General features: G+C 38.5%; 1 pseudogene; it reads right to left on the reverse strand.

Moving 5' to 3' along the window:
- Window positions 1-2,123: 2,123 nt before the first annotated feature.
- On the reverse strand, window positions 2,124-8,149 carry LOC148907134 (uncharacterized; annotated as a pseudogene).
- Between the last annotated feature and the right edge of the window lie 1,736 nt (window positions 8,150-9,885).

Genomic DNA, 9,885 nt, shown 5'->3' on the forward strand with positions numbered 1-9,885 from the left:
ATCAAGCGGGATTCCTGTGTCGTGAATACGGACGGACGGACGAACGGACGAACGGACGAACGGACGAACGGACGAACGGACGAACGGACGAACGGACGAACGGACGAACGGACGAACGGACGAACGGACGAACGGACGAACGGACGAACGGACGAACGGACGAACGGACGAACGGACGAACGGAAGGACGAACGGACGGACGGTCGGAAGTGACGTCAGCCAAGCCATGAAAAATCAACTCGATGGTTTACCATTTTTTCTTAAGTATGGTGGCCCGCGCGGGAGCTCCGCTATGATTGTAACTCAGGATTAAACGGAAGCATTATTGTAATATCGCACTTTGTAATAATTTTCGCACTTTGTAATACCTGTCGCAATTTGTAATAACTTTGTCGTACAGCTTTGTAATAACTGTCGCACTTTGTAATAAACCCTGTCGCACTTTGTAATAAACCCTGTCGCACTTTGTAATAAAAAAAGCTGTCTCTCTTTGTAATAAAGTCTCTCGCACTTTATAATAAGGAGATACCTTACCATATTGCTAATGCAGACATAGAATAAGGGACCATCTATTTTTTTATCAGGAAGGGGGTCCATGAAAACAAATCGGTCTCTTTTTTGTAGGGGGGGGGGGGGGGGGGGGGGGGGAGGGGCAACCAGAAAAGAGTTGAATCAATCTAAATAACATGCACGTAATTAATTTTCGGGAGCAGAATATTACTGTACACACGTTGGATAGGATGGGACGATGAGATGGGGTAAGATGGAAAAATTTGAAAAGGGGTCTTATAAGATGAAGGGATTATGAAACAGTATAAAAATTAGGTCGGGTCGAGCTAGGTATTTTACCAATGGGATATAAAAGGATATAAAATTCACAGAATTGATGGGACAAGATGAGACACAATTCCAAAAAGAATGAAATGGGATTGAATTAGAAGATTTTTGAATTGTGTTTGAAAGTGGCTAGATGGGATAAGAATATAATGGAAAGAAATTAGATATGAAATGAATAAAAGAACGCACGCGGTTAAAAAGCTCTCAAACCCATATATCCTTCTGCAGCGCGACAGCGTAATTTCTTGCATCCGCCGGCTTTTGCGTCTTTGAACGTCTTGTCTACAACCGTGGACAACATTGATTTCTTTACGACCTTTTTACCGTCACAGTATAATGTAGGTGTCGTCAGTGGCCCAAGATTATATCGTGCACGGTTTCTCCAGAACCTTACAATAGCATTTCTCTGTTCGCGTGTTCGTTCTGACACAGTAACGTTTTAACGTTCTAATTTGTTCTAATTTAATTTTCTTAACGTTTTTTGTTTTGTCTCTCTCGCAGCATTCACAAAACGCAACGCTTTTGCCCACCGTCCAGCCTGGCTCATTATCGTTGCTCTCGAATACAGCACATTTACTATAGATCGGCATCTCACAAACCAGGCAAACATATTTCGCGTACATGTTCAGTTTGAGTAGTTTTGAATTTATTTTCGTACCCAGAGCTCCTCGGTCTTGTGCATCTTTGTATAGCGCATGCTCGCCAGGGGGGGGGGGGGGGGGGGGGGAGAATGAGTGTTTGGGAGGTGGGGGAATGGGTTATTTTCACGGCTTTGGTGTAAGTCATGCGACTTGCATGATTGATTTACTATTTTGCAAAATTTATAAATTTAGTTCGGCACGTGTTTAAAACGCCGTTTGCCGAAAACTCGCTCCAGAGTCGTAATGTCCGACTTGGCTTGTCGAACTTCGTACTAGGCTTGAGCCTATTTCAAATGTAATAGGTTCGACTAAATTAAGCTCATGGTTAGTTCGACGTTTGCCCTGGGCCTAAGAAGCTCGATTTGTCGCACAAGCTCAAACTCCTTCTCTTCCTATGACTGTAGCAGGTCGACAAGTTCTTCTTCATCGTCGGTTGCGCTCAATGAGGTAGATGGAAGAGCTTTCTTTGCAGACATACAAGAAAAAAAGCATGCAATTTGTTTAGATGTCAGATAATTGTTGGCGTCGAAGAGAAAAGACCCATCAGCATTACGTGTTTTCCTCATTGCTTTTGATACTTGTTCTGGGTCTGATTTCCCTTCCTGTTTGTTCTCCAAGAAGAAACAGGTCTGTCAGATATTGCTTCTAATCTTTTGTCAGTCGACGTCGGCTAGAGGAGCTATACTTTAACGCCCGGCCCATCAATGATGGAGGAAAATCCGGAGTAGGTGCTGAAGTTGACTCTTTGACTTGCTCAATATTTGCATCCCCCCTTTCTAAAATCTCAGCATACTTTAACATGGCTCGGACAAGGAAAGTTTCCCTCTCTTGAAGATACTTGTGTTTGCCAAAGTCTAGGTGTTTCTGTAGGGATGAAAATCTTTGGAACGTTTTGGCGCACCCATCTTCTGGGATCTGAACAGGCGAATTAATGTCATCATCAGTGTCGCTGTCATCCTCGTGAGATTCAGCATTGGTCTTTGCATGTTTCCCTTTCCTTTTTACTTTGTCTTGGTGTGAGATCACAGAATTCTGGAATCCGTTGACTGGAATCCTCCATCTTTGCTAGAGTGGGTAACGTAGTTGAAGACGACTTCGTCGATTGAAATTTGCTGTATAGTGTATGGTTTTTCCATTTACAACGCCGTACGCCCTCCAAACCTTCATGTTGCGCTCTTTTAGAACAACGTCGTTGATAAACCTTAAGTCCTTCCCATTTCTCAGAGATATATTTTTCGAGAACCTGTAAAGAACCACAGAGAACTACACAAAGACCACGTACGTAGCCATGTGATTCCATAGCTGTTTTCATTTGCTCTGCGTTTGTTATGTCATTTGCAGAGTTGAGGTTCTGAAAAATCCATGAGAACGTCCACATTGTGTTTTCTTACTAGCTTTGGTGGAGGTGCTATGATAACAGCCAGCGTTATCTGGTCTAATGTTCAAAGATTTCAGGCTCTGGCATTGAACGCTTTAACTGAAGAATGACGTCATCTATATTACAGCTATCAGATACAAGGTATCTTGATTGCATTGATTATGACTAACAGTCTCAGTAAAAGTAAATTATATAACTGATTATATTACTGGTATTAGCTTATGATTTCCTTAGCATATTCATTTATTAAACTTCAATGCGAAGTTACACATTGTCTAACGACTTCAAGTGTCCAAGACTAAACCTTGTTGCCACAGTAACGCAGATGACAGTGTGGTGGTTTATCCAGCTCGTACACGTAGAATCCACCACAGTTCCTCACACGGATGTTGTTTTTCCAGTGACAGCAGTTATTGCTCCAGTGATAACAGACTCTTCGTGTAACGATCCCCTGTGCTTGAGTGGGATGAACGCCTTGCATCCATCCAGGAGCATGGGTACCACAGTGGTTCTTGTCAACGCAAGTGGTTGGTAAAGCGGATCCAGCAGCACCAAAGAATCAATACCATTTCTTGGTAAGATCGTTCCTATCACATTTGAGTACATGTTTTGCGAAAAATCCTTTGGCTCGTTCAGCTTGGTTGAGTATGGTATAACCTTTGCATTCTATTTGAAATTGAAAAATACAATTGTCAAAAAGTGTTCATGTCGAGGCCATATGCATAAATAACAGTTTATTCCGTGTAAATCACGTCGTTTTGATCCGTGTTTGCGTATTACTAACAGGTTAACATTGCGCGCTTTTTTTTATCCATGTGCTTTGTGTGTTTGTTTCACCGCATCAAACGGTGTTTTTTCATCTGCTTAATTTTGCTCTCTTTTTCCTTTTGTGCGTACACTATAGTAGTGTAATCTTTATAATAATCTAGTTTATTTTATTTGTAGGATTTTAATTTAATTTTTCACTCGCGAGATCGAGTTATTTGTGTATAAATCAATTGATTTGAGATTCAAGATTAAACAAGAGCAAAACACAGCTACAGTCCACTGCTTATCACTCCAATAAACTTGCAAACAGGAGTAAAATCAAGATATCCATCTAGTAGTATTCTTATAACTTTTTATACTCTGCAAAGTTTATATGGTAATTACAATTTCTTTTCTAATAATGGAACGGCTTAATACTTTTCCGCCAAAGACACTCCTTTAAATTCTATTTTGTAAACGTAGTACATATGATGTTATGATATAAGGTTTTATATTATGACAAATTTCTTTACCTCGTGGTACTGGTGCTTGAACTGTTGGAGCTGAAATTTAATTCAACAAGAATGTTTAATTTGTAATCGATTAGATATACTAAGTGAATAAGAAGGAATCTTAAACACAGTATAATAAAAAACGTTTGTAACTATGAAGTCAACGAAGTATGGCGCGCAAATACAGAGAAAAATACTTATCTAAGTTGAAATATTGACAACTTGTCATGAAAGTATATTACAAATGCTACATATCAGCAGTTTCAATTTCAGAAACGAAAAAGTTTCGCTGAATTTGTTGATATATTTCTTTTCCCGCTAGAGGGAACGCTATCAAACCTTCTTATTCACTCATCGTATTCATTACATTGTAAAAAATACCCCAATTTCGAGTTTCCCTTTGCTCAGTCTTAGCCTCGATTGCATACAAATGTGTTCTTTTCTTGTAAGAAGGCCCGTTGTGTAGTAAGGAAAATACGTACTACGGAAAAACACGAGTTGATTAAAATGCCACTATTTTTGGTTGAATAGCTGAATATTTTAATGCACAACCGAGAGGAAGGCTGAGCAAAAGAGGACTCGAAACTAGAACATCCGTCCAAAGAAAACATATGCATCACTTCGTGTTGTAATGCATCATGCATACCTGCTCCAGCGCTGCCACAGTATCTCAGATGACAGTGTGGTGGTTTATCCAGCTCGTACACGTAGAATTCACCACAGTTCCTCACACGGATGTTGTTGTTCCAGTGACAACAGTTGTTTCTCCAGTGATAACAGACTCTTCGTGTAACGATCCCCTGTGCTTGAGTGGGATGAACGCCTTGCATCCATCCAGGAGCATGGGTACCACAGTGGTTCTTAGCAACACAAGTGGTTGGTAGAGCGGATCCAGCAGCACCAGAGAAGCGATACCATTTCTTGGTAAGATCGTTCCTATCACATTTGAGTACATTTTTTGCGGAAAATCCTTTGGCTCGTTCAGCTTGGTTGAGTACGGTATAGCCTTTGCATTCTATTTGAAATTGAAAGATACAATTGTCAAAAAGTGTTCATGTCGAGGCCATATGCGTAAATAACAGTTTATTCCGTGTAAATCACGTCGTTTTGATCCGTGTTTGCGTATTACTAACAGCTTAACATTGCGCGCTTTTTTTTATTTGGTCATGTGCTTTGTGTGTTTGTATAACCGGATCAATTGGTGAGTTTTCATTTGCTTTATTTTGCTCATTTTTGCCTTTTGCGCGTATACTATAGTAGTGTAATCTTTATATTTATTTGGTATATTTTATTTGTAGCATTTGATTTAATTTCTCACTCGCGAGATCGAGATATTTGTGTATAAAAACAATTGACTTGAAATTCAATCTTAAATAAGAGCAAAACACAGCTACAGTCCTCTGGGTATCACTCCAATAAACTTGTAAACAGGAGTAAAATCAAGATATTTATCTAGCAGTATTCTTATAGCTTTTTATTCTCTTCAAAGTTTATATAGGAATTTCAATTTCTTTTCTAATAATGGAACGGCTTAATACTTTTCTGCCAAACACACTTCTTTAAATACAGTTTTGTAAACGTAGTATATATGATGTAAGGTTTTGTATTTTGATAAAGTTTTTTACCTTGTGGTAATGGTGCTTGAACTGTTGGAGCTGAAATTTAATTTAACAAGCATGTTTAGTGACTTTGTTATGAAGAAGTAATAGAAGTCCACTTTCTAACAAGATAAAGTACACTTTTTATTGCCACTGTGTCGATGCGTTGCCTGGATCTTGCTTTATTTCACTTTCTATCATTTTGTGTCTCAAGCGGAAAATTCAACGAACTATAAGTGTTCAATAGTTTTACTTTCTGGTTGACAGCAAATAATATTCAATGTTTGCCTACATTTGAAGTAAATAACATGATCAAGATTTTTATCAGCTTATTGAAATACAGCAATAAATGAGTTAGTTGGCTAACACTCGAAGGTATTCCCATTTAATAAGCTAGAGCATGTAAAATTCTAATGCAATTCTTGTTCATTTCAACATTCAAGAAAACTATAATAGCACTTTCCCAAGTATTTTTGGTTTTTGGTATTTTTCGGTTAAGTTGAAACTAAACTAAGAGAAAAACCAATACCAGCACTGGAAAGAGCACCTTTACTTTAGTAACCCTTAAACGATTCATTGTGTCAGGTGTTATATCGGCCGAGCAAAAAACTTATGTTGAAAATTGGCAAATTTACGGACATTGGTATGTCTGGAGGTATAGTTTTTAATTTAAGTCATTTTAATTTTCGGCCGCCATTTTGGTAAATGGTCTATTCGACCAAATAAAGAATATGCATCACTTCGTGTTGTAAAAATGCGTCCTGCATACCTGGTCCAGCGCTGCCACAGTATCTCAGATGACAGTGTGGTGGTTTATCCAGCTCGTACACGTAGAATCCACCACAGTTCTTCACACGGATGTTGTTGTTCCAGTGACAGCAGTTGTTTCTCCAGTGATAACAGACTCTTCGTGTAACGATCCCCTGTGCTTGAGTGGGATGCACGCCTTGCATCCATCCAGGAGCATGGGTACCACAGTGGTTCTTGGCAACACAAGTGGTTGGTAAGGCGGAGCCAGCAGCACCAGAGAAGCGATACCATTTCTTGGTAAGATCGTTCCTATCACATTTGAGTACATTTTTTGCGAAAAATCCTTTGGCTCGGTCAGCTTGGTTGAGTATGGTATAGCTTTTGCATTCTATATTTGAAATTGAAAAATGAAATTGTCAAAAAGTAGTCATGTTCCGTGTTTGCGTATTACTAACAGATTAACATTGCGCGCCGTTTTTTGTCCATGTGCTTTTTGTTTGTAAGTAATAGGGAAAAAAATCATTTAAAAAAAATAATGGTTAACAGAAATGACTACTATTATAACTTTACATGGCATTTTCAATTTTGGAATCAAAAAAGGTTTCGCTTGGTTTGTTGATAAATTTCTTTTCCCGCTAGAAGAACTGATTTAAAACCTTATTCATTCGTCGTATTCAACACATTATAAACAATAGACCCCTTGCCAAAATGGATATGGCGGCCGCAAATTCGGTTAAGTTGAAACTAAACTAAGAGAATAACCAATACCAGCACTGGAAAGAGCACCTCTACTATAGTAACCCTTAAACGATTCATTGTGTCAGGTGTTATATCGGCCGAGCAAAAAACTTATGTTGAAAATTGGCAAATTTACGGACATTGGTATGTCTGGAGGTATAGTTTTTAATTTAAGTCATTTTAGTTTTCGGCCGCCATTTTGGTAAATGGTCTATTCGACCAAATAAAGAATATGCATCACTTCGTGTTGTAAAAATGCGTCCTGCATACCTGGTCCAGCGCTGCCACAGTATCTCAGATGACAGTGTGGTGGTTTATCCAGCTCGTACACGTAGAATTCACCACAGTTCCTCACACGGATGTTGTTGTTCCAGTGACAACAGTTGTTTCTCCAGTGATAACAGACTCTTCGTGTAACGATCCCCTGTGCTTGAGTGGGATGCACGCCTTGCATCCATCCAGGAGCATGGGTACCACAGTGGTTCTTAGCAACACAAGTGGTTGGTAAGGCGGAGCCAGCAGCACCAGAGAAGCGATACCATTTCTTGGTAAGATCGTTCCTATCACATTTGAGTACATTTTTTGCGAAAAATCCTTTGGCTCGGTCAGCTTGGTTGAGTATGGTATAACCTTTGCATTCTATTTGAAATTGAAAAATACAATTGTCAAAAAGTAGTCATGTTCCGTGTTTGCGTATTACTAACAGATTAACATTGCGCGCCGTTTTTTGTCCATGTGCTTTTTGTATGTAAGTAATAGGAAAAAATATTCATTTTTTAAAAATAATGGTGAACAGGAATGACTACTATTATAACTTTACATGGCATTGTGTTGCATTTTGCGGGCTTAAATGAAAAAAACAAAACAAAAAAACAACAAAAACAAAAACCAAAAAAATACAACAAACCAAACCAAACCATCGCTTTTCGCTCGCTGGCATCTTTGCATCTCTAAAGCGAAAATGACAGATGAATGAATAGAAGAGCGTGAAGAAAAGCAAAATAGGTTGCTATCAATAGACGTCACTTCCGGTAATAGCTCTTTTTTGATGTCTTGTAGAATCCTGGAGGTTGTTTCTGGTTTGATGTCGTGAAAATAGTCAAATACAATAGTTTGAGGACTTATTTTGACATGTTTTTACTTAACATCTGCTAGTTGCCCCCAGTCAACCGCTTGTTTGCCCCCCAGTCAACTCCAAAACGTCACGTGATTGATAGTAAGCAATTGCCAGACCTCAGAGCTAGAAGATCTAAAGAACGTCTAAGAGGTATCGGTTCCAAAACTACTTAAGAATCAAGAGTTATATATGGGGAGTTCAAAAGTTCAAAGAATGATGTTCTCGCCCATGGCGCCGAAGTCAGTGTTTGTCTGTTAGATGAAACAAGTTCACTTCATGCTTTTATTCCCAATTGCCAGTTTAATAATTGCACTGCACTTTTCCAAATGACTATTCTTCGTTTGCAATAGACGTCATACCCGCCATGTTGGAAGAATTTGATAAAAGATTTTTCAGTGAATTCTTTTGTTATATCTTCCAGCATGGCGGACATCCCTTTTGTTATTGTGCTCTCTTGGGATTGATTTCTAACTAAGAATTCTAATTTTGCTTTTTACTATTTCACCTTAATGAGTAGAGTCATATTTAGAGAGAAAACGTTTTTTTGTTGCAGTTGAAGATTCAATTATTTGTAAACTTGAGTAGATTGATTTGACGTCTGAATAAAAAACGATGTATAGCCAATATCGTAAGACCTCGGGCTAAAATAAACCTTGCGCAGGCCCAAAACAAATTTACGCTCTCGAACATCAACTATATTGTTATATTATTTATAGTTTGGTCAGTTTGTCCAGCTTTTAATTTATCCGTTCACTTTACCACACCTTGAAAATCCAAGTATGGATATAAACATCAAAGCAAGGACCACAATGCTAACCGGCTGCTTTGCTTTGAATAACGTAGCACTGCTTTATTTTAGATTTATTCAAAGAAATTTTTACCACAATTGTAAATTTTCTCGCGCGCTGATTGGTTAAAAAACGTCGTAAATAAGAGGCCATACCAACAAATGGCGTCATGCAAGATTGTCGTGCAGTCTATTTCCTAGAGTTTTGTGAGTTTTGTAGTAAAAAACAAATTTACGATGGTTTAGCGTGGTATGTCCTCTTATTTACCACGATATGACGCCAAACGTTGGTCAAAATTAGTTATGGACCCACTCGGCTTACGCCTCGTGAGTCCATAACATTTTGACCAACTTTTGACGTCATATCGTGGTAAATAAGAGGACATACCACGCTCAACCATCGTAAATTTGTTAAACAGCAAACGATAGATGATTAATAGACCTTTTTTGATTGAGCGTAATGTTTTTCCAATTCAGACCTCGTCTAATTCCCTAGAGTATCATTCCTTTGTTTGACGGTTGTGCGTGAGAAGACACACGAATATGAATACAAGTCACAAAGAAGTTTAATCTGAAATAGGAAGCTATTACGATCAAACAAAAGGGGTCTATTGTATTTATAATGAGTGTTTAGAACTAACCTGCCGAGACTCCTTGGAATTCTATCAGCTTCCTGTATTCATCAGTAAAAAGAAAAATACATATAATATATTATTTACTAGAATACTTCTCCCATCGGGCAGAATGGCTGGATATATCATTATGGAAATTCAATTACTA

This window comes from Actinia tenebrosa, unplaced genomic scaffold, assembly GCF_029948245.1.
Source record: "Actinia tenebrosa isolate PJP-AT-01 unplaced genomic scaffold, QUT_ActTen_1.0 PGA_scaffold4__44_contigs__length_22323623, whole genome shotgun sequence".
Taxonomy (NCBI): Eukaryota; Metazoa; Cnidaria; class Anthozoa; order Actiniaria; family Actiniidae; genus Actinia; species Actinia tenebrosa.